Here is a 27,078-nt window from a genome sequence, read left to right as displayed (position 1 = left end):
TGCCGTAGACAGCTTGGGACCCACTAGCGAACTATCGATGTAGAGATTGAGCCTCTGATAGTCGTAGTAAGTGTCGTGCTGCACCCAGGCTCTTCCTCGGTCTCTCCATGTAGCCGCTGCCGTCTCTGCTCGCTCTACTTTGGCCTTCTTCGTTATGAATTCCAATGCACTGTCTTCTCGAGGCGTGTATCTGTGCAAACCCGAAGGGGACTTGGCGCGTTCACAGCACGCTAGAGGGCGCTGTTATCGGGGCTGCCTTGTGACATGGACTTCTTTCTTTTCTGACTTTTTAAGTTTCGCGGGCTTTCTTTAATATATGATTGCAACCAAGCAAGTCCGTTCTTATCTTATATCCAGACTTTTAGCCAAGTACCGTATTTTCCGGTGTATAACGCGAGCGTTATACAGTAAAAAAGTGTTCTCACGAGGTCCTGCGCGTTATCTAACGGTGCGCGTTATACACGGAAATATTTACGTGCAGAATTCTTTTTCAGGTCGGTGACGTACAAATTCTAGGCTCTTCCAGAGTGTGCTGCTTTCTCCCATATCTCTTTAGGGTCAGTTGACAAAATCGGCGAAAGGGCCCTTCATAAAAGGTTAATGATGCTGCTTAAGGATGCTATTCAGCTGTCAATAATTTTGAATTCATTTCGGAAGAATGGCGTGATTGAGAAGGGACGCGAAACGGAAAGCAGGGAGGAGACTGAAGTATGCTATGACAGCGACGCTGTTGCATCGGAGTTTAACGGATTTGACGAAATGTGTTTCAAATATAGCATATGCATATATGATACACCGATTTGGTTTATTGTGTATACTGGTGGCAGTACAGAAGCTTGTAGCACCATTGCGGTGCGCGTTATACATAGAACATTTTTCAAATTGGGCCCGTTTTTAGGGGTGCGCGTTATACACCGGAAAATACGGTACTAGAACTAGCAACTAACTACTAAGACTAGGACTAAGACTAGACTACTAGAACTAAATACTAAGTACTAGTACTAGGAAAAGAGAACTAGCAACTTCGAGTGAGGAGTTGTATTCATATTGACTTGCTGGTTACAATTCATTCGTCATTTCGTAACCGAAGGAAGTAAATAGAGAATTTTTAGTACATCCCAAGAGCTCTACCAAAACGGTACGGTAAACGTAGTTATCCAATCGAAGCTTAGCAGTATGATGTCACTCGCTTCAAATGAGCAGGGCGATGGGCTTATCATGCTTTTGGAACTGTTATCGTGAACACATTTTGATGTATACTAAAACTCGCTATGTACTACTACTAATACTACTACTATGTACTTCTTACTACTTGTAACGACAGCTTCCAAGCTGCGACAAAGGAGGAGATGTTGAGATACTCATTTGTGACTTCCGCTCATGCGGCTGGTAAAGTGAATCCCCCAGATAAGCTGGCCAAGCGGGGAGCTCTTCTATTCAGTGACTCGATGATGACGTTATTTCGCAGCCCATTTTACAGAATTTATGATGACAGGGAGAAGTTCACAGGACTGCACACAGTATGTATTCAACGCATCAATATGCAGTACTGTATCATTTTCTGCTCACCTTCGTGATATTGAATTCCGAAGTAGCCGTGTAGCAAAGTAAAAACGTGGAAGAACGGCTGATGTCCAATTTAAATATTAAATAAACTCGCGAGCAGGGGGCGGCAGTCACTTTCTCTTCGCACCGCGCTTAAGATGCACCTGATGCAATCTTCACATAGTAAACAATGCATTCTTTTTCAGTTCGCATTATATTTCGACGGATCGACGTCGTCGTGGTAGCAGTTGTTCGAGAATATTTAAAGCTCTATCGCAAGGTTCTTAGTCGCGACGTATTACATGGTGCTACATCCTGCTTGTTCGGACCCCCATGTTGAAATATCTAGTTGTAGGTTTTTGTTTGCAGTCGTGAAAAATGAGATAGCTCGCTCTTATTCTACTACTGGAATTGTTATCTTTATGTATGTTTTGTTGCTATTGATGAGGGGATGTAGGTGAAAAGAAACGCAACACTTTCTTTTACGTCATTCTCACTCACATGAAAGTGAGGTTTAGTGTGTAGCCAGCAACTTGTGAAAGATGCTATTATACTGGTATTTTTAAATATTCGTTCTTGCTGGGCTGCCCGTTATCAGAATGCAAAAACCAGAGGACTATCTCATAACCCAATGTAGAAAATTAGCACAGAGACACACGCGCAAGAGAACAACAACCGGACCCCAGAACCTGCAATAGTGATTTGGGACAGAGTTAACACAGAAGAAACATGGGGGGGGGGGGATATGTTTATTGAATAAAAAGGGGGAGGAAAGGTTAGTCAGGCGTAGGCCGACTTGCTATTCCTTTAAGAAAAAAGAAAGGAAACAAGAAAAAAAGAAAAGCACAGACACGCACACACACAAAAGGGGCATTAGAGGCTGGTCCAGAGGCCGGTGGCACGAAGAAAGCAGGACCGGGCCGAGCAGGGCAGCCAAGTTGTCGCAAGTGGCGTTGGAGGATGAGTCTTTGTTTATGCCCAAGTCATGATCAACGACGATTTGTTTAAGCAGATTCGATGTCGGATAAAATAAGATACTAATGCGCACGGACGCGTAAATTGACCGAAATCAATAAATTCACTGTGTCTAAAATAACTTTTTTCATTTAGTATACGATTCACTTTCTGTGGTTGTTTTTGGTGCGTTATTGTATACCAACTGGCCCAAATGCAAATACTTCTCAAGCCTAATCTGTTACTGATTGATCCATTGACTTGCTAGTAACAAAGTTCCCATGTGTTCACGTGCGCATGCCCATCATGTAGGAGGCTTCAAATTACTTGGAAAACCTCACGGATAGGCTTCATCTGTATGTCACCTTCTGCGTGACCGGCGGTGTGTCTGAATGGGAGCAGCATCCGCTGGTTGGTGGTAGCTCCAAGGTAATGGCAAAGACTGCGAGGTGACGCGAAACCAATCCCACCGCCGGCTGTGCTGTCTCGTGTTTTCTCTGGGTTTTCACGGGAGACTTTCGAGACGGATGTCGGCACAGTTTCCCACTGGAGTCCCCCAATCTGACACTCCTTCCTGCTGCCATCACTCCATACTTTCACGCCTGTGTACATCACTCATATCCACAGTTGCTTCGCGGTGGTAACACAAAAAAGGCTTTTTACATGGCTTTAATCGCTGCTGTACGTGGGTGACATAACACACGAGTGGCATGACGAGCAAGACGAAAACCCCATCAATAACCGTATGAAATTTTATGAAACATAGTTCGATAAGCACTCGAGGTGACACGCTTTTACGGGACGTTCTCTCTCTCTTCTTCTTTCTTTCTTTTTCTCTTGTTCTTCTCAGTGATCCTAGTGCTATTAGGAGCAATCGGAAAACACGGCACTCTCAATCTAATGAACACTGGCGCAGTAGCCAGCCGTAAAAGGTTCCTCCCAGGATGTGAGAGCTCTCACGTGCGCGGAGAGAGGTCTTGGAACAATCGAGGTCAAGTTGGCCTTACCCCTGTTGTCCAGTCGGAATGAGAAGCATGATAAGCCGGAGCGGAAGAATGAGGCGACGCGGCACATCAAGATGGAGACTCAATAGGAGACAAACTGGAAGGTACGGAGTGCTGTGACTGCCATTTAGTAGCTCTTGTGCGAAGTGGACGAAAAACAAACAAACACACATTTCTTTTAACATGATACAAACACTTAATTAGCCGACTTGGCGTACGCTGAAAGCTGAAGCCACATTGTGACGTCAGCACTTTAAGCTAACTATACCTTCTACGAGACAATGAACTGAGTGAGCGTTTTCACTGGGTTCTGTGCAACGGTGCGACGTGAGATGGGGAGATTAAATCCGCATTTGGCACGGAGAAGTCCGTTTGTTGTGCTCCATTGCTTCGATGGCTCAGACACTTATGGCGCCCGAAGTCGCCCACGCTCTGACACACTGGGACTAGACATCGAGCACATAAAAAAAATCGCCTGAGGTTGGACTGATGTCCCGTTATATGTTTCACCCTCGAAAAATGAAAAGAAAGGAAAAAGGCAGCATTCCGGGCTTGTTAAATGTTCATATTCGCTAAATGGAAGCTATTTTGGCACTCTCTGGATGCATCACGCTTAATTCCTCATGTGTACTTGTTTCCTGGTGGATAACATCGATATGTTTTTGAGACCAAACCAAATGGCGATGTTATTGTTTTCCAAAGTCTGCAATAACGCCACAGTTCGTTTTGTTTAGAATTTCTGGGCCTTTCTCTGAGGTTGAATAGAATATTTATTTCACTTGTCTGCTGCTGCTTATACAAACAATTCGATTAAGAGTCAAAGGTTGTATTTGTACGCCGATAGCACAATGATATAGTATTGATGATATGATTGATGATATATGGTTTGCCAACCTTGGCTCAACGAAGGAAAATTCGGCGTCTCAAGCTTTTGCACGATATAGTTAGCGGTACTAATGGGCTCAAGTTCTGCGATTACTTAACTTAAAATTCGAGCCGATCCACAAGACTGAAACATAGTAAATTAATCCGTGAGTTTCGTTGCAATAAAGATGTGTTTAAATTTTCTTTTTTTCCTCGTACTGTACGAGAATGGAACAAATTGCCCTCTTGCCTTACACAAATTTCATCACCAACCAAGTTTTTACAAGGTCTTGTAGACTAACTTTCTTTCTTGACTTCAGATGTTTAACACATGACATTTTGCACTGTGTATAGCTGTATGTTGTATGTGTTGTATGTAGTGTACTCACCTCATCTGCCATGGCCATCAAGAGATGGCCGGCAGTATCTTTCAAATAAAAAATAAAATAAATAAATAAATATATACGTCATCGCTATATTTGTGCATTTTAATATATATATATATAGGCATCATAATAGAAGCATTTACGGAAGAGTCCGAATACACTCTACGCTAGAAGAGCTGAGTAAGATGCCAATAAAAAGCGAAAGTAGATGAGGTGCTCAAAAGACGAGCATTGCTCATAGTCCAGTCATACTTTCCTTGCCAACATTTTCTTCCGGCTCTCCATCAGATTGAATTGGCGTTCTACTACTCTACTATCATATTATTATAATGCCTTGCGTCACGTCTCCCGCATTATACAGAACCCTCTCCACCCAAGCGCACTCTTTCACCCTTGCCGTGAATCTTCTCGAAGCTCTCCTGAATGTTTGACGAAAACTGGAGCGAGCGCCTCGCGATGCCAACGATGATGATACAGCCATAATAGACGGCGCCCTACGCTTCCTAGAGGTTGAGCCAATGAAATATCGCACGACTGCTAGTAGATCACGGGGGGGCCCTGGAAACGTGATTGGTGTTACGACTCTGTCTCTCGCAGCCGAGTATATCTTCAGTATGCGGGCGCCTCATTCTCTTAATGCCGTATACTTGCTTTTCTCTCGCAGCATCCAGATGTTCCCTGTTGCGGTGAATCGTTTTGCCTGGACGAGTATAAATATGCGCTGGTCGTCTCTCCGAGTAGTGCACGGAAAGTCTGTATCTTCATTGTGTACCTGGGATATCTCAGTGAGTAAATTAGGTCGCTGTTACTCATCGGCGACTGTGCAAAGGGCTAAGACCGTTGTTTCCAGAGTACGTTTGAGAAGGCGTTTTTCTACATGGTTCCTGTGTCGTCTTGATGGCGTTTGTATGCTGTGGGCACTTTATACGGCTGCGGGCAACAGCTCAGACGATTAAGTGGAAAACAACAAAACAATTTATTGTAACTTCGTGGAAAAGTTGTGTGACGTTCGTTCCTTGTAAAAGTTCGACCAGCGGCTTCTTATATTGAATGACGCCGTAGCCATCGAAGCAAGAAAGACAACAGAAGTTGGCTATCGCGGATGGCTTCTTTCGCTGCAGCAGGCAGAAAATCAGGCTTTGGTGGGATTAGCCCATCAGGCGCCGCGCCCAGCCAATACCGCTAGACTAAACAAAACCAGTTTACTGCCCGCCTAACCTCCGAATATTCAATAGCCAATCTACGAAACGATTACTGCCCTACTTGTCGATCAGTTGCGGAGCCTACTAGGCAACATATGTTACTTAACGTCGTGTAACGTCGTGTAAAGGCAAAATACGCTGCCAGTATGCTTACGCTATTAAATATACAGGGTGTCCCAGCTAAATGCGAACAGGTTACTTAAAAATATGTATATAAATCACTTTTTTCGAGATGAAATCAACTGCAATATAGCACATGCGGAAGGGCCCTCCTTGGGAGGGCAGCAGCAAACTCCTAAATCAATGTCCTAATTAACTTTCAATAATTAACGTTTTAATTATAAAAGCTACGAAGTTGTCCCAATGAGAACATCTGGTCCCTTTGGTCACCTGATACCATACCCGTTTTCAGAACAAATATCCCTTCAATAGATCGTCCGCAAAAAATTCTTGAAGGAACACTTTTTTTTTCTTCATTTTGTCCATTGCGCATCTCCAGAGACGCGTCTTCCCTTCACTCCCAATGTGAGAGGGTGAAGGAGCACAGTGCCGCCTCTTGCGTCCTGGAAAAAGATTAAAAAAACACACAAAATACAACTGAAGATAAGGGCAGTTCCGATAGCGTCACGCGATGTATTTGTTTTTGTTTTGTTTCCGCAAGTTAGAGCTCATTTTCGACGCGTGAGGCGGTACTGTGCTCCTTCACCCTCTCGCATTGGGATGTGAAGGGAAGACGCGTCTCTGGAGATGCGGAATGAACAAAATAAAGAAAAAAATTGTTCCTTCACGATTTTTTTACGGACTATCTATTGAACGGATGTTTGTTCTGAAAACGGCTATGGTATCAGGTGACCGAAAGGACCAGATGTTCTCATTTCGACAACTTCGCAGCTTTTGTAATTAAAAAGTTAATTATTGAAAGTTAATTAGAACATTGCCTTAGGAGTTTGCTGGTGCCCTCCTAAGGAGTGCCCTTCAGCATATGGTATATTGCCACTGATTTCATCCCGAAAAAAGTGATATACAAAATATGTTCTGATTTAGCTGGGACACCCTGTATTCCATCCTAATTGCAATGCCAGGTAACCTGGCATTCAATTAAGCACCTGAATGCGCTCCAGCTCTCCGTAGAAACGCATCACGGTCACAAGATGTCACTAAATACTGGGCTTTATTTAGTGACTCGAGATGTTACGAGCTACGCAACCTGAGTGTCGAAAACACAGCCTCACATCAGTGGGTACATAGGTAAGAGAACGTTCGTGTAAAGTGCGTATGATATCTATCTTCTCTGCGCCCCCTAAAACAAATAAGTATTTCTCTGTGCAATGTAATGTTCCGAGTGACAAATTTAACAACTTCCTTTTCTCCTTCATCCTCATCTACACATCGATCGAACCGAAAAACACATCATTTGTCTTGGCGGTCCCACTAGGCACATTGGCTGCGAAGCGGGGACTGGATCTGCACTGTAATTAATTTCGCGCCACGTCCAGGCGCTTCGGTCCGCTTTTCTTCCCTCCATTACAGCAGCCGAAAACGACTGTGGTTGCCCGGGTATAAGATTCGAAAAGGGGGGGCTTTGCAACGGCGCCCGCCCAGTATTAGCCAGAGTAATAGAGGGCACGATAGTCGTATTATGATAACGCGTTTTTGTATCTTCCGGAAGAGGAAAGATGACATGAAGTATGGGACCTTCTGCTGCAGATACCAGGCGTTCGTCAATAAAACTTCCTCACGTGTCATTGGTCTTACGTAGAGAGTTGTTTTCTCGTGTTCATCATCTCAGTATCATGCCGTACAAATCGCAAGTGGAGGAAGATTGTGGGCCAAGAAAAGGCTCGGAAGAGATGGTGCACTGTGGGGTCACTCTATAGTGCACACCACATGACTATAGTGCACTGCAAATTCATCGAAAAAATTTAGAATGGAAATAACTGTCGTCTGCACATTGGAGTTTTAGATTATGATCCTTATTCTCTCCTTCGTCCCAGAGTCCTGTCTAATTTTTTTTTCTTCTTTGCCTTCGTCCTTCTCACTTTCTTTGTTATTCCAATGCCCGGTGTGGTACAGAGACAGACGATCTTCTCAGCTTCCTCTCTCCATTTCAGGAAACGTTAAGTTTTATCATCATAACTATCGCCATAGACATTTCTACTGTGTTGTCACAGCACATTATACGTGGAAATTTCGTGCGCTACGTCCAGTAACGGCGGAAATTGCGCGTTACGTTCGGCGCGCTATAAGCCTAAAACATCCTCCCCACCTTTACCGAAAAGTGATCTAAGAAACAACTTGGGTGCAAGGTGCAATAACACTAATGCTCCCCGTTTAATCGTGATGAGCCGGAAGCTCCGTCCGCTTTTGCGATTATCGTTATTATGAATGCGTAGATGAAGAGCATATTTCAGCGTAGCCCGTTAAAGTATTCATACCTGCAACGCTTCCAAGATGTATTGTTTTCTGCGTTGTCCCGTTCCTGTTGGATTGGCTTGGCTTCCCGAGGAGCCTATGAGCTTTGTCCACAACCACAATGGAGTTTAGTAGTTGCTGCCATCAGTCATAACGCTTGCCTCTCCCAGTGTTGCTCTCTTTTTATTTATCTGGAAACATCGAGGGCTCGAAGGCATTAGGTAAGAGGCGGGCAGTGGACATACACATATATGAATATGCACGTATAACCTACATAATAGACATAGGTACATTACAATGAATTATCGCACGACGCATGTCAAACAAGCACATATGGAGTGGAAGTAAATTGCAATAAATAACGTACCATGAGAATACAATCATCATCCATACACGCTAAGAATAAAAAAAAGAAGTATTTTACTCCTTTGGGAGACTAGATGCATTGCCACAGCCATTAGTCCCTTTCAAGACTAAGACGAAGACGAAGTTTGGGTGTCACTTGCTGTGGCTGGGGAGGAAATTGAAGGTCAGGGGACTAAGGTGGGGTGTAATTGTAATTCAGAGGAATAAAAAGTTTTAGTAGAGCCCCAGCAGTCGCCCCCGTATACCACCCTGCATCTATTAACCCGGATATGATATATATTTGATTTCGACAGCCGCCAGCATGTCCTATTGCCTTTTTATTGCGTTTCCGACGGGTATTATTACTGATTTTTTGAATATTAAAATGTTTAGAGGGAGACTTCGGAACGATCTTTGTAGCACGACGTCTCTGGTACATATTGGCTTCCAAATACCAACTATGGGCATGGTTTCCTTCTTACGCGATGTATTATACGCGGAAATATCAGATAATCTAAATAGAAACCACAGTCGGAGGTGGACGAGGCCGAATTCCCCTTTCCGATGGCACCCGCCCCAAGCCGACGCATGACGTCACAGGGTACATAGAAGCAGCAGAAGTACGCGTGAGTCGCGGCTGGTCGTATCGGTGTAGGAGCAGTGTTCCGTCATGGGTTCAGACCATTACGACCTGGCCCAAGCAGCAAAATGCACTGAAAGTCGAGTGCAATAGGGGTGGACGGGTAGGTGAAAGGCCTTGAACAGATTCGTGAAACCAAAGAACATTGATAAGACACATACCGTCCACCCCCATTGCACTCGACTTTCAGTACATTGTGCTGCTTGGGGGCATCCCTTTCGTCTGACTCGGACGAGTGCAAGGAAGTTTCTTCGGAGTCACCGTTGGACGCGGACATCAACGTCCGTGTTGCACGGGTGTTCGCCGCGTATGACGAGTCTTCCTTGAGACTCTCATCTACAATGTATATATTTTTAGTTTTATCAGACTCATTAGACGATTATCAATGGAGGTAATATCTGCACCACCTTGTATATTCATACCTCTTCTTCTTTTTGCGTACGCGCCCCGTTGAGTTAATATCAGAGCAACCCGGGAGAAACAACGTGGTTCTGCAACACTTTTTGTTCTTGGAAGACAAATAGCTGGTGCATCAGACGGGCTGTGGTGCCGAACATTTTAGATTCGAAATGGTCGGAACATATCCTGATCTGTGTCGAATCATTCCACTCATTCCAGTCTTTCGGAGCGCTGCCTCCCACTTCACGACGACGCGCTTTTCATCTCTCGGGAAGCGAATACAGTCAACCCTCGATTTATGAACACCCTCGGTTCCCCGAAAAATCGTTCATAAATCGAGGGATTCATAAATCGAAAATTCAGTTAACTAAGCACTATCGAGCAAATGCAACAGTATTTCCGAGTTGGGATTGTGTTTATAATGCCATATATTGTGTAATTTTCCTTTTGACCATGCCTTCTGCAGTATCAATCTCACAAAGAACAGACGTTAGCGCATTCACACTCTGTTTATTATGTAATACTAAATTGTTTAATTTTGCCTTGGACCAATGCCTTCCGCTGTGTCAATCTTGGAAATAAGAGATGTCACCACATTCGCACTGGACTGGTCTCGGATTTCCTCCGGGATTTTTAACCTCCGTTTATTAATACCCGGGTGACAGCGACCACCTTATTCATCAACTGAGGTCAGAAACACCTGGTCGCACAAGGTGCGACCCCGGAAAACCCGTTTGTTGTTCGGATTTCGAGGGATTAAGAACCGAGGGTGCAATACCTGGAAAACGTTTTGTCCGTTCAGGCGTCATTCATAAGAACACGGAATTATCCCTTTGAAGGTTTCTGTTGACGTCGGAACGATCCGTTCATAAATTGAGGGCAAGAACGCTGGGCAACTCCTAGTTGGTTCCCAGAAATTCCGTTCATTATTCGAATATCGAGGTTCATAAAACGAGGGAAAAATGAATGGAAAAAGTTTGGTTCCCCGTGCTCGTGTTCATAAAACGAGGGAATTCATAAATCGAAGGTTCGTAAATCGAGGGTTGACTGTATAAGCAACACCGGATGTAGAGACCGACCTGTTGCCGCTAGTTTTCATGAAACGCCTCGCAGCACCTTTCTTATCGCTTATTGTTGCCCACACACAAACAAAAAAAAAGAAACAAAACAAGAAAACTAATGGGCGTTGAATGAACACAAGCACAGATCAGGCGGACGCATACCCAGTGATGCAGGAGGGCCGCCCAGTGTTGCTTGCAACACAGTTTTGCAGCGGCGGCTCAGAGCCGCCGCTCCTTACCCTTCAAAAACCATTTTTGTGACGTCTGCACCCTTTTCAGCCGAGATATTCCGTAACTGCGTTCGAAACATGTCAATGATCGTAAATTCAAGAGAAGAATGCAACCGATTTTCTTCCGAAGTCTCCTTTTAACGCAAAATATTTCTCTAAGCTTGACAACAGGTGCGAAGGCTGCGTGTTTGATCGTTTCTCTTTGACCACATAACGCAGAGTCTCCTCTGCTGTTTTTCATTCACTGGTATGACATCACGCACTATTTTCCATGATAATGATCTCCCTTTTCTTTCTAGTCCGAAACTATTCGTCTACATCCTTCCGTTGTTATGATAGAATGATATTGTTTCATTGCTGCTCTTCGAAGATCTGTCAATAATTCCCCACGGTGCATACAGTATAGTCTTGCCTTAGTCTAACCTCTTTAACTGCAGCAATGTATGCGTCTCTGTTCTACAGATTGCTGGCTGACTTCTGGACATGGTGCTCTGCCTTTTCCTCCTTTTTTTATCTCTCTAAAATGCTTTACGTCGATTCCCAGCCAAAATCTTGCAAACTTCTGTCCAATGTTTTTCCCGCTTAATATCTTTTAAATTTCCAGTACAGCACATGCCCCTCAAAGTGGTTTCAGATCAGAAATCTATATTATTCATGGATAATTTCATTCTCGAATTTGGTGTCAAGGATAACATGCAGCTAAGGTCTGATTTTTAGCCTTTCCGGGATTTGGGGAGGGGGGGAGACGCGTGCAATTTTTACATTGTAATTCAGTAATATCGGATGCTACTGACACATTCGGGTGTTATCGGGTTATTTTTTCTTCCTTTCCAGCAAAACCCTCGCAGTTAAAGTGCATACATTCATCAAACATACGTACCTCGCCAATTTATAGTGATAACCACTACCGCACCGCAAACACTGCACGTTGCAGCATCAAATGTGCTTCGAATAGTTTATTGTTGCACTTAATCGATATTTTCTTCTGACATGCCTACAGATTGTAAATAGTGCACGCGTGATAATTGATAGACCTCATACGTGATCGGGAGTTCGGGGAGAAGTTGGTTTAACCCGAACTGGTGCTAAACTGATTCGAGAGGGAATAATCAGGAGGGATCGATTTTAACCCGGAAAAGTCAAACCTTACGTAGGGGAGAAACAATGGTATATGTGTTGTTCTTCCTTTGTTACTCTCCTACAAACGCGGAGACTGTGTCAACATCAAACTTTCAGGTGTGGAATATTCATGATATAGCATGCAATCATATTAGCATGTCAGTGCACAAGCATGTCGGCACAAAGGACGCGTGCACACAAACAAGTTCTGCGGTTGTTCAGCCACATTGGCAGCGCGTTTGGCTGCGGCACACTCCAGTTCACGAGTGCAATGATAGTTTGGTATGCGATATTTGCTATGCACTCTAAGAGAAAAATGTCGAATTTTCTACCCATCCCGGTAGAGTTCTATTGCAACCACATTTCTGCTCAAAGCAATTTTACCTTTTGGGTGTAACTGCAGAGTAGAAACAGACTATACAGAGTTGAAACCCTCGTTCTACCAGCGTGGGTAGGATATTCTACACCTTTTTTCCCTTGGAGACAACGCGAGAGAGAGGAGCAAGTGAAAGGGACGCTGTCGCTTATACCCGCAGTGGAGAAGGCGCGCGTGGATTGGCCCGAAATGGTAGAAGTGCTGTCGTTCTACGAGCTTGAGAAAGAAATTCTACCTTTTTTGATGAAAGATGAAAGTCACTGAAAAGGTTAGCCAGCTGTAGGGATATAACCCACATCTTCTGGATTACCGATCCAGGGCTCTACCAAGTGAGCTAAGCTAACACGCCTCTCTAGCGACTTTCGAGGTGCGTCATCTGAAGGGACAACAAACCAGCCACTCACTCTCACTCACCCTCCTTTCACTCTTACATTTTTTGCTCACTCATACACACATTCATACGACGGAAATCGACGCAAGCGGCACCTGTTGAACAAGAGAGAAACTGATGTTCTGAGGCTGGAACAACATAGAAGAGACGGATACAAACAGCCTCATTTGAGGCTGTTTGTATCCGTCCCTTCTATGTTGTTCCAGCCTCAGAACATCAGTTTCTCTCTTGTTCTACCTTTTTTACTTGGGGAGTATGAGGTAACAGAGCGCGAATCCTATTCGTTGTACATATACGAAGTACTTTCAGAAACACCACATGAAGAAATGCACCACAACAAAGCAGCTAAAGGAATCGCAATACAGTGTAATATAATAATTCGTCTGCTGTACGTTAGGCCTACAGGCCTACTCTTGCGTGTTACGTTGTGTCTTGATATGGTGACTGACAACTGTGCTGGGTTTAACAACTCTGCTGACTGTGACGCTTCGTCTTCTTTCATCGACAGAACTCTTCCTCTGATACCGACGTTACCTTTTTTTTTCTCTCTCTCTCTCTGTGCGTAGGTGTACTGGCTTAGCCAGTCCGATAGTCGCGACTCACCTCCCCATATTTTTTTTCTGTCCGTTATCATCATCATCATCACCATTGTCATCATCATTGTGATAACAATAATAATAATAATTGGGAGCATAGGTTTATGGTATAGTGTGGTCAACACAATCGTCAATATACGTATTATGTGATTGCAATATGAAAGTGGTACATTGGAACGCTCGCGCGTATAATAATGTAAATATTAATTAGGAGTAGATTAGCAGTATTAGCAATAGCAGTATTAGCAGTATTATTGCGAGTACTATGAAGTGACTTGTTTTCTTTAATGCCTGTTTGAACTTCCCGTGAATGTCGCTTCACTGCCACAGGCCCAGTGGCACAAGCCTTTCGGCTTAGACGGGCCTGCTGTATTTTGCTCTTGTGCATGGAATGGAAAAAATAAAATTATTATTATTATTGTTGTTATTTTTACTGTTATTATTGTTATTATTATTATTATTATTATTGACACGTAAGGGGAGTCCGCCCACATATTTGTGCGGCCTGTGCGCTCCGACGGTTCAAGATAACCCTAGAATATACAGGGTTAGTTTAGCAAACGTCGCACATTTCGATCGCATCGTAAAAATAGAAGACGGGGTTTATCCAACCCCAAACTTTGCAGACCGGTAGCCGTTTGTCTAAACTTTTGTTTGAATTTTTTGTGAGCGTTATGGTCCTGTGGAAGAATAAAAAAATCAAGCAAAATCTCACTCTATACATTTTTTATGGCGCCAACATAAAGAACAAGGATGGAACAAGAGGATTGGTGCATAACGTCAGAATGGGCATGTCACATCGCTGTAAGCAGCGCCGCCTGTGTGTAGTCATGTGAATGTGAAGCAGACACGAGAAAAAATGGCGGTGTTTGTGTGGTATAGGCCATTGAAAATGCATGGGGCGAGATTTTGCTTTAATTTTAATTTGCTTTCTAGATGACCATAACACTTACAAAAAATTCAAATAAAACTGCAGTCAAATGGCTATCAGTATGCAAAGTTCGGGGTGGGTCAAGCCCCGTCTTCTATTTTTACAATGCGATCGAAATCTCTATTTTAGAGATAGGAAGCAATCTGCGGTGATAAATGGTGCAGTTTCAAAATTAGTAGATGTAACATCTGGTGTCCCACAGGGATCCGTATTAGGGCCACTAATGTTCCTGATATGCATAAATGACCTTGTCAAAGTCGTGGATTCTTGCATCAGGTTATTTGCTGACGATTGTGGTAGTATATCGGGCAATTCACTCAGCGGATGACATTAATATCCTACAGAAAGACCTGGTCAAAATCGAGACCTGGTGCAGAGCATGGGGCATGACATTAAACACCTCTAAATGTCAGTCTATCGCGTTTTCTTCAAATATACACACTTTAACATATAATCTAAATAACACAGTCCTTCAAACTGTAGAAGACTACAAGTATTTGGGAATCACGCTGAGCAGGAATTTAAAGTGGGACAAACATATCGAACGGACTGTTAGTAAAGCTATTAAAACACTTGGATTCCTGCGACGAAATTTTAGATCAGCTCCTAAAGAGATCAAGATAACAGTTTACGAGTCGTATGTTCGCCCGATCTTGGAATATTCGAGCGCAGTATGGGACCCATCTGGTATTGGTCTTCGGAAGACAATAGAAAGGGTACAGAATCAAGCTGCAAGTTTTGTTACAAACAATTACTCTCAGGGTGTCAGATCAGCAGATTTAAAAGCAGCCCTGGGTTGGACATCACTGGAAAATCGCCGCAAGGCGTCTCGTTTGAAACTTTTTTACGACATGTACTATAAGCACACGGGTGTTTTCCGATACGATTATTTGTGAAGTCCCCATTTTATCTCGGAACGACTGGATCACGCATGCAAGGTCGAGGCCGTATCGTACCGGTCGTCGGTCTTTAAGGATTCGTTTTTCGTGTGAACCATATCAGAATGGAATGGCCTTCCACGGGACCTAGTTGCCACCAACAGTAGAAACAGGTTCTCCATGAATCTTTGTTTATTTATGTCTGAATCTTCCTGATTCTTAGAAAGCACTGAGTTTCTGTTAGCTAGATATAGTGATTGATATTGTTGTTATCAGCTGTATTTCCCTCTCCCCTACGCAATTCCACAGTAGTGGAGAAGTAGGGTACTTTGAATAAATAAATAAATAAAATGTGTAACGTTTGCTAGACTAACCCTGTAGATGTCGACTAATGTCAGTCAACTGTTGAAGAGGCACTGCATGATGAAGCTTCTTTTCTCGCCCTTGCACTCGACAATACAGTGGAGCACGTCGTCAGACATTTGCCACTGCTTATTTTTGCCCCCACCCCCTTTTTTTTCTGCTCGCCGGCTAGATTAAAGGTTGCGTAATTAATTGCGCAGTCAACGGTAGGCAATCGTAACTGACATACAAGTATTGATAAAAGCATAGATCTTGTCACAGTGGTACGTCTTGCTCACTCTTTCTCGAGCTGCAACGCATACAAGCCCCTTTGAGAAAATCTCCTTCTCAACTGTTCAGCAACTCAATTTAGCATGTCGCAATGGTTCGGATTTCTCGCAGCGTTTAAATTATTGTGTGGCAAACATTGGCCTCGCATTAGTTGAACGAGGGATCCGAGTGATATCTAACCCAGCGTTTCCTTATCAACCCCAAATTTTATTAATGAGTGGTGACTCAAAATAATCCAACGCTCGCTTCCCGGATGCCACGAAATATCACTCGTCAGGATGCTGCAATAACTCGTCGGATGCGACTAAATGTCGTTCACCTCTATTGCGTTACCGCTTGCGACAAGTGTGCTCTTCAAGATGCCGTACGTCACTGTGGTGCGTGACTTCGAAAATCCCTCAGACATCCTTCTCCATTGCCCGCACTACGAACCATTCAGGACATTTACAGTATCTTATTCAGTATCATCTTCTGTCGCCCTTTCACTATGACGAAATTGCTCGTTCCGTGGTCGAATCCAGCTCACCAATGTCACGCCCTAAAAGCGCTGCTCACCTTTCTGAACAGTGTAGGACTTCGGTTCGCACTGTGAATATCATTAACCAAATTAGCGCGAGCAATGTGGTAGAGTACTACCTGTGGCAATGAAAAACCGCAATCATCATCATGGGAGTCATCATCGAGATGAAGTCGGTGTTGTTGTCAGTGGAGGTGGTTTAAACCGTGGGTCATTATTAAGCTGCACGAAAATATTAAACGGACAAATGAGATTCTGTGCCCACGTTCGCTATGTAACGAATATCCAAAGCTGGTTTAATCACGCAGAACATAGATTGACGAACTATTATGGCGTGCGATTTGCGCTTGTTAGCGTCGGTATACCCCCCCCCCCCCCCCCCGTTCCACTTCGCAGAGTTCCTGAACGGTCGTACAGGGCTGTAACACTCTCAAGAGAAAGTTTCCAGCACCTGATTACTCAATCGAACGGGCGGGCCCAAAAGCAAACGAAGCGCCTTGAACATCAGCCTTTGTTCTTGCCGGATATCCCCCCTTCGCTTTTCTTTGCTTTCCTTAATTGGTCTTACGAGTAAAAAACAGCTATGAAACGTGTAGCTTGCTCTGTCCCCTGAGGGAGCAAGGTTTTCTTTGTGTAAATTAAGTCTGCGCCGAGGAGTTTAAGTTAAAGCATTTTCTCTAGACCAGGTCAAATTGAAAGATTCATTCACTAAGGGAGAGTGAGGAGTTCGGGACACACTGCTTAACGAGTCCAATCAGGATTCTCCTAAAGGGGGCGCCTTTTATTTCGCTCCTCTCCCTCAGGGCTTCGAATACACCAATCGAAGATCGATACTGAATTTGGAAACTAATTTCCGCGCCGTTCTCATCCACCCTGGAACGAACGATGTGACGATCGTTGTCTTGCCGGCCCCCATAGCACTAACCGCTCGATAGACTTTTGGCGGGCTTTAGAACCAGTTCCTGTTTTTGACGTGTCAGGCTCTACTCATGCGACAAATCCTCCACCACTTTATGTGCCCTTTTACTGCAATGTACGGACAGTTCAAGTAAATGCGCACTCTACCGATAGATTATGACATAATATCGGACAAGATATCGGCTCGGGGTTTTCAGTGCGCGTTACTGAAAACAATGAAAAGGAGGTGCCCTGTGTAGATAAACTAATTCTTTAAAGATAATCGATCCTTAAGCAACGCTGCGGCTTTGCCTTTGTTTGGTATTATTGCGTTCATAACGTATATTTCTTAGCTAAAGCTGTTGATCCGGTATGTATTTTAAGTAGTAAGCCTCGTTGGTAATTAGGAGCAGTATTGATTTGGATCACGGGCTTAATCGGGACGTAAATTACTCGATTTTCCAGAACGACGCCTCTCATTAAAAATCGACAGCTGATGAGCCAATCTTCTCACCCTCACTAATGCTCGCGAAACCCCAATCAACTTTTCACCCTTGTAAGTTAATTTTAACTATCAGTACCTCATAGTGCTATCGATGGCTCGATTGAGGTGTGGCCCGATGTTGCTGACAAGTGGATGTGCTTGTTCTTGGCCTCCAGCCTCATGGTCATGAAAGAACGAAAATTGGATAAGCGAACACAATTAAAACTTCAAGCACTATTTTATGTAAATTAGAGTATAACCAGGGGCGGATCTATGGGGGTGTCCGGGTGTCCTATCCCTCCTCAATTTCAGTTGTTGCATAGAGTATCAGTTGACCTTGGTAGTATAATAGCATGCTTTCCAAAGCAGGACCCCCCTCAGAAAAATTTTGAGAGAGAGAGAGAGAGATTTATTTTATTGATCCATCAGGGTGTGTACAAGTTATTTGGTAGGACCGCTAGGCGAACCTGTATTGCGGTCCCGCAAATCTGATGTAATGCTAAATGTGCATACAAATTAAATATATAGATGAGCAAAACAAAAGTAACAACATTGTAAGTACAGTCCTACATGAAGAAACAGTGTCAGTCACGACAAAAATATGTTAGCTCACATCTTGCTTGAGAGCATATTTCTAAAAATATGAAGGCTAGTCGCTTTTTTAACCTCAGATGCAAGTTCATTCCAATTTTTGCCTGCGAAATATCTAAATGAATGTAAACCATAATTAGAACGTGGACGAGGAAGTTGAATACAATAATCGTTATTCCTTAACGTATATGGGCCTGTGCAATAACTAATCGAGATTAATGAGGATTTAACCATGTTATGAAGAAGTTTATACATCAAGAGAAGACACTTGTACTCGAGTAATGAGAAAACATCTTTAACATTAAGAAATTGAAAGGCGAAGGTAATTGAGTCAAATGGTGAAAGACCCATTATAATTCTCAAAGCTTTTTTCTGAAGCAGATACAGCGGCGTAAGATTTGATTTGTATGTAATACCATATGCTTCGATACAATAAGAGATATGACTATGGATGACAGCGAAATAAACATTTAACGATACACTGATAGGAACTAAATATTTTAGGCGGGACAACGCAAACAACCCTTAATTGTGAGATTTTTTTTTTCGAACGAAATTTATATGAGGTTGAAATGTTAAACACGGGTCTACATATAACCCTAAGAATTTTACTGTATCTACTGCTTGTAGCCGAGTGCCACAGTAGCTAATGTCAAGATTTTGATGAGCAATCCTACTCTGCCTGGGGTGAAAGACCATATAACACGACTTTTTTAAATTAACTTTCAGCTTATTTGTCGCCATCCATTGGGAAAGCCTGTTAAGAACTAGGTTTGCCATTTCAAAAATTTCATTTATTGACATGCCATCAACAAATATGTTTGTGTCGTCCGCATATAATATGGTAGTGGTTGAAAGTACCTCAACGAGAACGTTGACATACACTAGGAACAAGAATGGGCCCAGAATAGAGCCTTGTGGTACGCCACACGTAACATTTTTTTAAAGATGAGTAATCATTATCAATTATGACATACTGTTTTCTACCCGTTAAATAATTTCGCAAAAAGTCGAGCGGAGGACCACGAATTCCATAGCACTCAAGCTTCTTTAATAAAATTGTACGATCAATTAGGTCGAATGCTTTTGTTAGATCGATGAAGATACCCAGGGTTAGAATTTTGTTATCAATGTTTTGTTTCAGGTATTCAACTATATCCACCAAAGCAATTTCTGCAGACTTCTTTTTGTGAAGCCATACTGTAAAATCGAGAGCAAATTTTCTCGCATAAAGAATTCTTGAAGCCTGGTTAGAATGGTTTTCTCAACAATCTTACTAAAAATTGAGAGTAACGATATTGGACGAAAATTGTCAACTAATAACTTGTCACCCTTCTTAAAAACAGGAGTGACCTTTGCAATTTTCAACTGCCCAGGAAACACACCTTCCGCGAACATGTGATTGATCAACTTTGTTAGTGGACTGGACAGTAGGTGTTTATACCTTTTCACAATAGAAACCGGAATACCATCATCTCCAGCAGATCTTGTATCTTTCAGGTTTTTAATTATGTTTTCTAATTCCATGGCGTTAACTGGAGCAAGGAAGAAAGAATTTGGATTACGACGATTAGGACTTGGATCCGCCCATGGGTATAACTATACAGTGAATACAGCAAATTAGACAGTGACTCTCGTCCCTGACGGCGACGATAAGCTAAGTGGATTTTCTCGTATATCAAAAGCCTCGGTTTTACTACTGTTACCCAAAAAAGAGCTGCAGCCGCACAGTGTCTGCAATGCGTTGGTATCTGGGTGTGTTCGCTTCGTTTCTTGATTGGTTCAGGTCATCGGGGCGGTTGACAAGTTCTGACTGGCTCTCTCCTTCAGTGTCTGTGCTCATTGTTCACACTTCCCGTGATAAGTGTATTCAATGTGTGGCTTTTCTGTACCTTCCTATATTATCCTGCTCTCTTCTCTCGCCCCCCCCCACACACTTTTTTTTTTCTTCTGTGGTCAGTGTCATACAATTTTGCGATCTAAGCGATGTGGTCTAGCCGGCATCCACATAGAGGGAGCAAATTTCTCCACATTATTTTTACTCATATTCACTCACTCACTCACTTGCTTAGTGAGAGGAATTTGAAAGTACAGTAAAACCTACAAAGTCGGACACCTCCCTACCTCGGACAAGATTTCATTGCACAGGCAGGCTCCCATTGAAACGACATGGGGACGAAATTCTCTGTGTCGGACACCTCCCTATCCCGGAAGTAGGACAGGGTTTTCCCTGTTAAGTCGGACAAAACCCTGGCCAAATTGACTCAATCTCGGCCCATCTTTGCACCAAAGACTCAAAATGAGCCAGTGGCCTTGACTTTCGCCCCTTTTTTCCCCTATACTGGTCTCAGCATTTTGTTGCTTTAGTCTTTAGAGTCCAAAAACAAGTGCTGTCAGTCCACATTGTAATTCTTTGTGTGAGCACTTGTCTTCGGTTTGTCTAGAGCCTTTGAACGCGCACTGCACCAAAGCAATGAAAAGCGGGCTGACGCTTCAGAGACATGTCCTCGCTGCTCGAAAAGCTCCAGAGGTAATGCCATTGAGTGGAATCTGAACGGAATTGAATCTACCAAAATCAGTAATAATTATCAGTGAAGTATGGGTAGAGGTACCAATACCACCAGGTACCACGAAGGACCATAAATTGAAGGGGGACATTTCTGGCAACACAGCTGTGATCTTTTCCATTTTTTGTTTCCCTCATATTCTGTAACTCGGACACCTCTATAAGTGGGACACGCTTCGGCTGCACCGCGGGTGTCCAACATAGGAAGGTTTCACTGTAGGTAAAAATTGATCCCATGCAGGAGCTCCTGGGAATTTAAGTCACGACAAAGTCAGACTGGCTACCTCGGACCACCTAGCCGCAATTAGTTGAAAAAAAAGGGAGAATACCCAGTAGGTGGGGCGGGAGACAAACATCCCGAACTAGTGGGAATGGGAACACTTGTCATAAACGAGGGACAAGAACGTGTCACAAAATGTCAATCAGATGCGTTTCTTCCAGGAAACGTATAGGAGCGCTTTCAATGCAGCCGCTTGATGAGGAGGGCCCAGGAGCTTTTACTAGGTCAAATGGCCGGTCGTCCAGGCGAGCCAGACTTGCTTCTGGTGTCCTGCGACTGTCGGCGTACTTGGAGCACCTGAGGAGGATGTGCTCTGTGTCCTGCACAACATCGCACTCACTGCAGTTTCGAGATGGTGACTTTTGTAGGTTTGTATTTGTATTTGTTTGTAGAGCCGTGCAAAAACTGCCGAGCTGGCGATACTATAGTATTGTTGCAGTAGCACCTTTCGGTTGTTCTTTTCTTTGAAATTACTCGGTTCATTCATTCACGTTCCCGCATTTCATTGTTTGTTTTATGTGTACAAACATGTCGTACACCAGCTACCCGAATATTGGTGCTTATGTGTCCGCGAACTCCATCAACTTCGGGTTGTTCTCACGAAACACTAAATCCTGAAAGCCTCAACAGCCTTCACTGCTCGGTTGGCAACGACACAGACACCCAAACGACACCGTAATGGTAAAGACAGCTTCTCGCGAGCGAAAATTCCGGTCCGCAAGAAAGAGAAAAACTACAGGAGGTTCAGTCCTTCACATATTCCTCAGAACGCGGATATGTAGTCTGGTTTCAACATATCCGGAATACATTAAGAGCAGACAATCTCGTTTCCATTACGTTGAGATGTACTCGGGGAAACTACGCTTCCGTTTGTCTCCAGGGCGAAGAAACTCAGGTGTTGCTGTAGGAACATGCGAGGAAATCAAATAGAAGGGGAAATTCAATCTGGCCATCTCCATAGACAATGCTGGGAAAGTGTTTCTATTCACACGATGCATGCCGATGCAATCAAGCAAAAGCTTTCAGAAAAGGACTGGATTGAGTGTAGGGAGGGCGAAGCCTACAAAATTCGAGTCTCTATCGTAAACAGCGGAGCATACACAACTGTCAACCACAGGTATAGAACGTCTAGTACTTTTATGGATTTTGTAGTGGTTGTTTTTCGAGATTTTGCTCGCTTCGCGTCATGAGACTATAGCGTTCCCACATTCGCAGCATTGGCCTCGGTTCTGTCTCGCTTATTTCTTACTGACATCGAGGAAGCAGTCGCTTCTTCCTTCTCGTGCTACTTTATCATTTCCTGTCAATCAGCAACTTGATGATTGATTGATTGATTATTTAAAAGAAAACCAGGGAGAAATTGAACTTGTCTCCTGACTAGTTCTGCTACTCCCAAAACAAAACAACAACCTACAAACAACCAAAAACAAACAAAGTACATTCCCCATCCCCAACAATTAGTGTGTTAGTACACTAGGTGCAAGTGAATAAATATCACTAGAACATGCAGAGAAACAGATACACACTAATGCAAAGATACACACTACAAATACACACTACAAAGATACACACTGATACGAGGCACTCGCACAAAATCCTAAAATATGAGTTCCATGCCGCAGCTCACAAGGAACTTCTCAAGTGCCGCAAAGGCAGTGTCTCGCTTTCTTGGGTCCCACAGTCCGAGCACTTTCACCACGTCAAAACGCCTGTTGTCCAGGCGGTCGAGGGTATACATCAACCTAGCCCTTTGTGGAGCATACTTTGTACAATGCAGCAGAATGTGCTCAGTGTCCTCCACTGTCGCACACACTGAACAGTCTGCAGAGTCTGCCCGCCCAATCTTGTGGAGGAACTGTTGACCGTACGGGACATTCAACCGAAAACGATGCAAATTATCAGCAACTTATTTTGTAGTAGCTCTGGTCAATGCACAATAGCAGCACCTCTTACCTGCGTTACCATACTTGAGTACAACTCGGCTGCTCCAAATATACTCAAATAAGGGCCACTAAAGTGCAGAAATTTCTGCTCTGGGAATGAAAGATGATGTCACCTTGACACCGACACAAAAGGAACAGGATTCGTTCGTCATTTATGAGAGAAAGAAACCACTTTCCCTCTCCTTCTCAAGAGGGCCGACAATGCTGAGCGGGCTCTCATTGGTCTCCCCAAACGATTTGTCCAATCATCGTGGGAGACGGGCATTTGAGGAGACCATTCCGAAGCCCCTCCCCATTGTCGCGCTTCTTGAGAAGGAGAGGGAAAGGAAAACCGTAAAAAAGTTTGCATTTTAGTGCCCCTTTAACGAAAGTAAGAAGTCCGACAACATGCAGTGAGCATGTTTGCATTACACTCTTACAAATGGTGGTGGTCGCCGTTGTCGGCCTCACAAGGGTGCGCAACGTCATGACTGACGCCCTGCGGGAATGTGCGTCCTCGGCCGACTTCTAAGGGAACTGTGCCGACATATGTCTGAAAGTGTCTGAGAAAAGCCTAGGAAAAATCCCAGACTGCACAGCCGACACCGGGATTCGAATCGGGTACCTCCCAGTCTTAAAAATGAACTTTCCCACAGAGCACGCTCCTATAGCCAGCCAAGACAGGGGGCGTTCGCCATTTTTGTGGCATTATGCACTTCATATAGTTGCCCCCAAAATGGCGTCGCCCCCCTTTTCATCAAATCAGGGGAGAGAACGTTGTCCTTCGGTAGGATGGTTCAATAGAAGCGTGCTATGTGGTAAAGTTCATTTTGAACAGTTTAGGTATACGATAACAGTCTCCTAATCATCTGTCGTTGTACTTCGTGACTTCTGGATACGGCGTGCTGCAATACAAGACGGTTTTAGAAAGTTCTGTTTGTAGTTTTTTTTTTTCGTTCTTTTTCTCTTTTTTTTTCGTTCATTTTCTTTTTTTTTTCGTTCTTCTTCTTTTCTTTCTTCTTCCTTTTTTTCTTTTCTTTTTCCTTCCTTTTCTTCTTTTTTTTGTGCAGTAAAAAATAAGATAGTGACTCAGTCGTGGCAATAGCACTTACTTCCAGAAAACGTACACGACGACACTTCGGGTACAGATGTCATGGATGTTCAGGTCTTCTAGAAAGGGAGCGATCTAATAAGATGCCAATGGACAGGTGATGGGTTGCTCATGACACAGTACATCCACGTACTGCTTGCGACGTACTTGTCTGATATCAACATCTCGCGGTTTATCCTGTCTGTAATCTCCAGGTGCTGCATGATTGTTTCTTCCGGCTAGTAAACTCGCATACGGCATACTGCCCACCCTCAAACACAATAATGGCACAACTCCTTCAGGGGCGGCCAAGCCAATACTGGCTACTGTATCTTTGAATGGGGGTTTCAGTGTGTGGCAAGCAGTATAGATTTAGTCGAAAGCAGTACAGTTCCCATTGTAAACGGGAGAAAACAGTTTTCTCAGAAGAAGCGTCCATACCTCTCGCAGGCTAACATTTCCCTCCTTTTTTTCTTTTTTCATAACAAACATATATCCCCCCCCCCCTTCTCGTAATAAGAACCATGGTCGCAGCGTCGACGGGTATCCGCAGTCAGGATTGCAGTGTTGGTGACTGCACTCTTAGAACAAACAAAGTTATGAAAATGTGGTAACTGGCTCTATTACCACCCAGGCTGCAGGGCCCTCTTGCGGAAGGGTATAACGGGACTGTTTACCTCCTAAGGCCCCTGTTAAAGATTGTCACCCGTGCACCACATCGGAACATCATCGGCATCACCGCTCGTGAGCGGGCCTCGTTCAATGCTGTTCTTCATCGTATAGACATAGGTGTTCGTTAAACGTTGTCCATCTTTCGTTATACCGATCCCTTCTTTATATTTTTGCATATTTGGTAGCGAAACCCGGCAAACCAGAGTCCGCGCAAGAATTACCGACGAAGGTTTGGACTCAACAGGACTGCATCAACTTAGAACAGCTGGAAAGGGTCCGTGCTGCTTGTCGTTCGACAGTTGCGAGCAACATCAATGATATAACGACTCTACTGGCCGCAACCCCATTGGATACCTCCCAGCTGAAAGTGAAGCTTGCGTTTTTGGAATTGAAAGTTGCAAGATTGACTGAATTGAATGAAGCTATCCAAGCTCTCGTGCATCAAGACTTGTTAGAGCGAATGTGAGTCTAGCGATCGATACCTGGGATACCACATCGCTAGCATGGTACGAGCCCGAGCGGCGCTAGACTCTTCAGTGAGTCATGAAGACTGCGACATGGTGTATCGGTCACGTATGATGGAGCTTCCTAGGTTTGGGTCAAAAACGGCTGGCAGAGGACAGTTCTTCCGAAATAGTTCTCGAGTCTATAGCTCAACTGTTTTAAATGACTTCGATACTGGGAGTAAGCTTGACCTTGGAGACAAGACAATTCCCTCGGTGCTTATGAGCATTTCTGCAGTGACCTCCATCCCGAAGGAACAACCACAGCCCGAGAATAGAGCCCAGCACAGTGCAGAGATCGTAGGCTGCAACATTGTTGTGACGCAAGCTGACTCTGAAGCCAGCAGCCCTCAAAAATCACGTTCTGCTACGAAACTTAGAGGCTCAAGAGGCAATGAGCAACGATGCAGTCGAGGACAAGGCGTCATGTGTAACAAAAAATGAGGGAATGCCGTCGAAACTTGGAGCTCGCTACGACGAAGTTCAACACGACTTCAACCTCGACAGGACTGATGTCGTTGAAGAAAGTACATGGAGCAAATGTGAAAGACTCGTTGACTCAACTCTCCGGAAATCTGTCCGAAGACGAAGGTGATCGGTTCATCACGGTGAACTTCTAAGAGTAGTTTACGTAGGACTCGACAAGGCGAGATGATAATGATACGCCAATGTTCTCGGTGTCTGAAGACTTCTTCGTTAGTGGGAGAAGCTCCAGAAGCGTCCAGACGGACTTTCCCAAGACTCCAGAGAATGATGTAGGTCCCCTTGTGTCTGCAACGAGCAAACAACGAATTCAAGAAGGTTTAAAACAGAGACCGGAGGACGTGAATCCATAGTGGTCAAGGAATCACGTCCAAGACGAGCACAAAACTGCGACGAGCTCAGGGATGCCTCAGGGATGCGCACCTTATTTTCAGAAGAGCCGTCAAGAAGTGGTTCAGAGATGTACCTGGGAAGCCTGATTGCGTCACTTCGTGAGGACGACGTGCACAGAAGTAGTAATTACCAGTACTGCGATGCGACTACATCGACCAAATTTCTCCTGGATGACCTAGACGTCTTCCTGAAAGATTGCAGTCCCATCAGAAGGCTTCAGGAGGACGCTGGGGTCAACCGGTTCCTGAACCAAGTCAGCATATCAGAAGGAGAAATGATTGCGACAGTACAGTCCCATCCGGAAAACATTTCTCCAGAACAGGGCGAACGGATGTCGGCGAATGGCGAGATGATTCTCAACAAATTCCCCAAGGACGCGTCCACTTTAAAAGAGCAGCTGTATGGTCTCTTCGTAAACTACTGCAGCAAGGTGATACCGGAACCGTCCGATCCTGACAATATCCTGGGAACACACGAATGATCTTCATTGACGGAGTCCTGCGCGCCGGTCTTCAAACCCGCTGGCGTCTCTCTCATCAAGTCCGAAGGACAAAGAACAGGTACTCTGAACAAAACGTTTGGTGCGGGAGCGTGAAGCTCGATAGTTCAGAAGCCTCCGATTGCCTGCCGCCAGTTTGTTTGTGGCGGGGAGTGTTAAAGATTGTCACCCGTCACCACATCGGAACATCATCGGCATCACCGCTCGTAAGCGGG

General features: G+C 44.1%; 1 long non-coding RNA gene across 2 annotated transcripts in view; it reads left to right on the top strand.

The window, feature by feature from the left end:
- Positions 1 to 27,078, top strand: part of LOC135397206 (uncharacterized) — a 132,704-nt gene that overhangs the window by 99,598 nt on the left and 6,028 nt on the right. For both annotated transcript variants that reach the window (XR_010423612.1, XR_010423611.1), the window contains exon 4: positions 21,463 to 21,669. This is a non-coding gene — a long non-coding RNA (uncharacterized LOC135397206). The remainder of the gene's footprint in view (positions 1 to 21,462; positions 21,670 to 27,078) is intronic.

The sequence above is a fragment of the Ornithodoros turicata genome, chromosome 1 (genome assembly GCF_037126465.1).
Source record: "Ornithodoros turicata isolate Travis chromosome 1, ASM3712646v1, whole genome shotgun sequence".
Taxonomy (NCBI): Eukaryota; Metazoa; Arthropoda; class Arachnida; order Ixodida; family Argasidae; genus Ornithodoros; species Ornithodoros turicata.
Note: the sequence above shows the minus strand (reverse complement) of the source record. Positions and strands in the feature narration are given on the sequence as shown.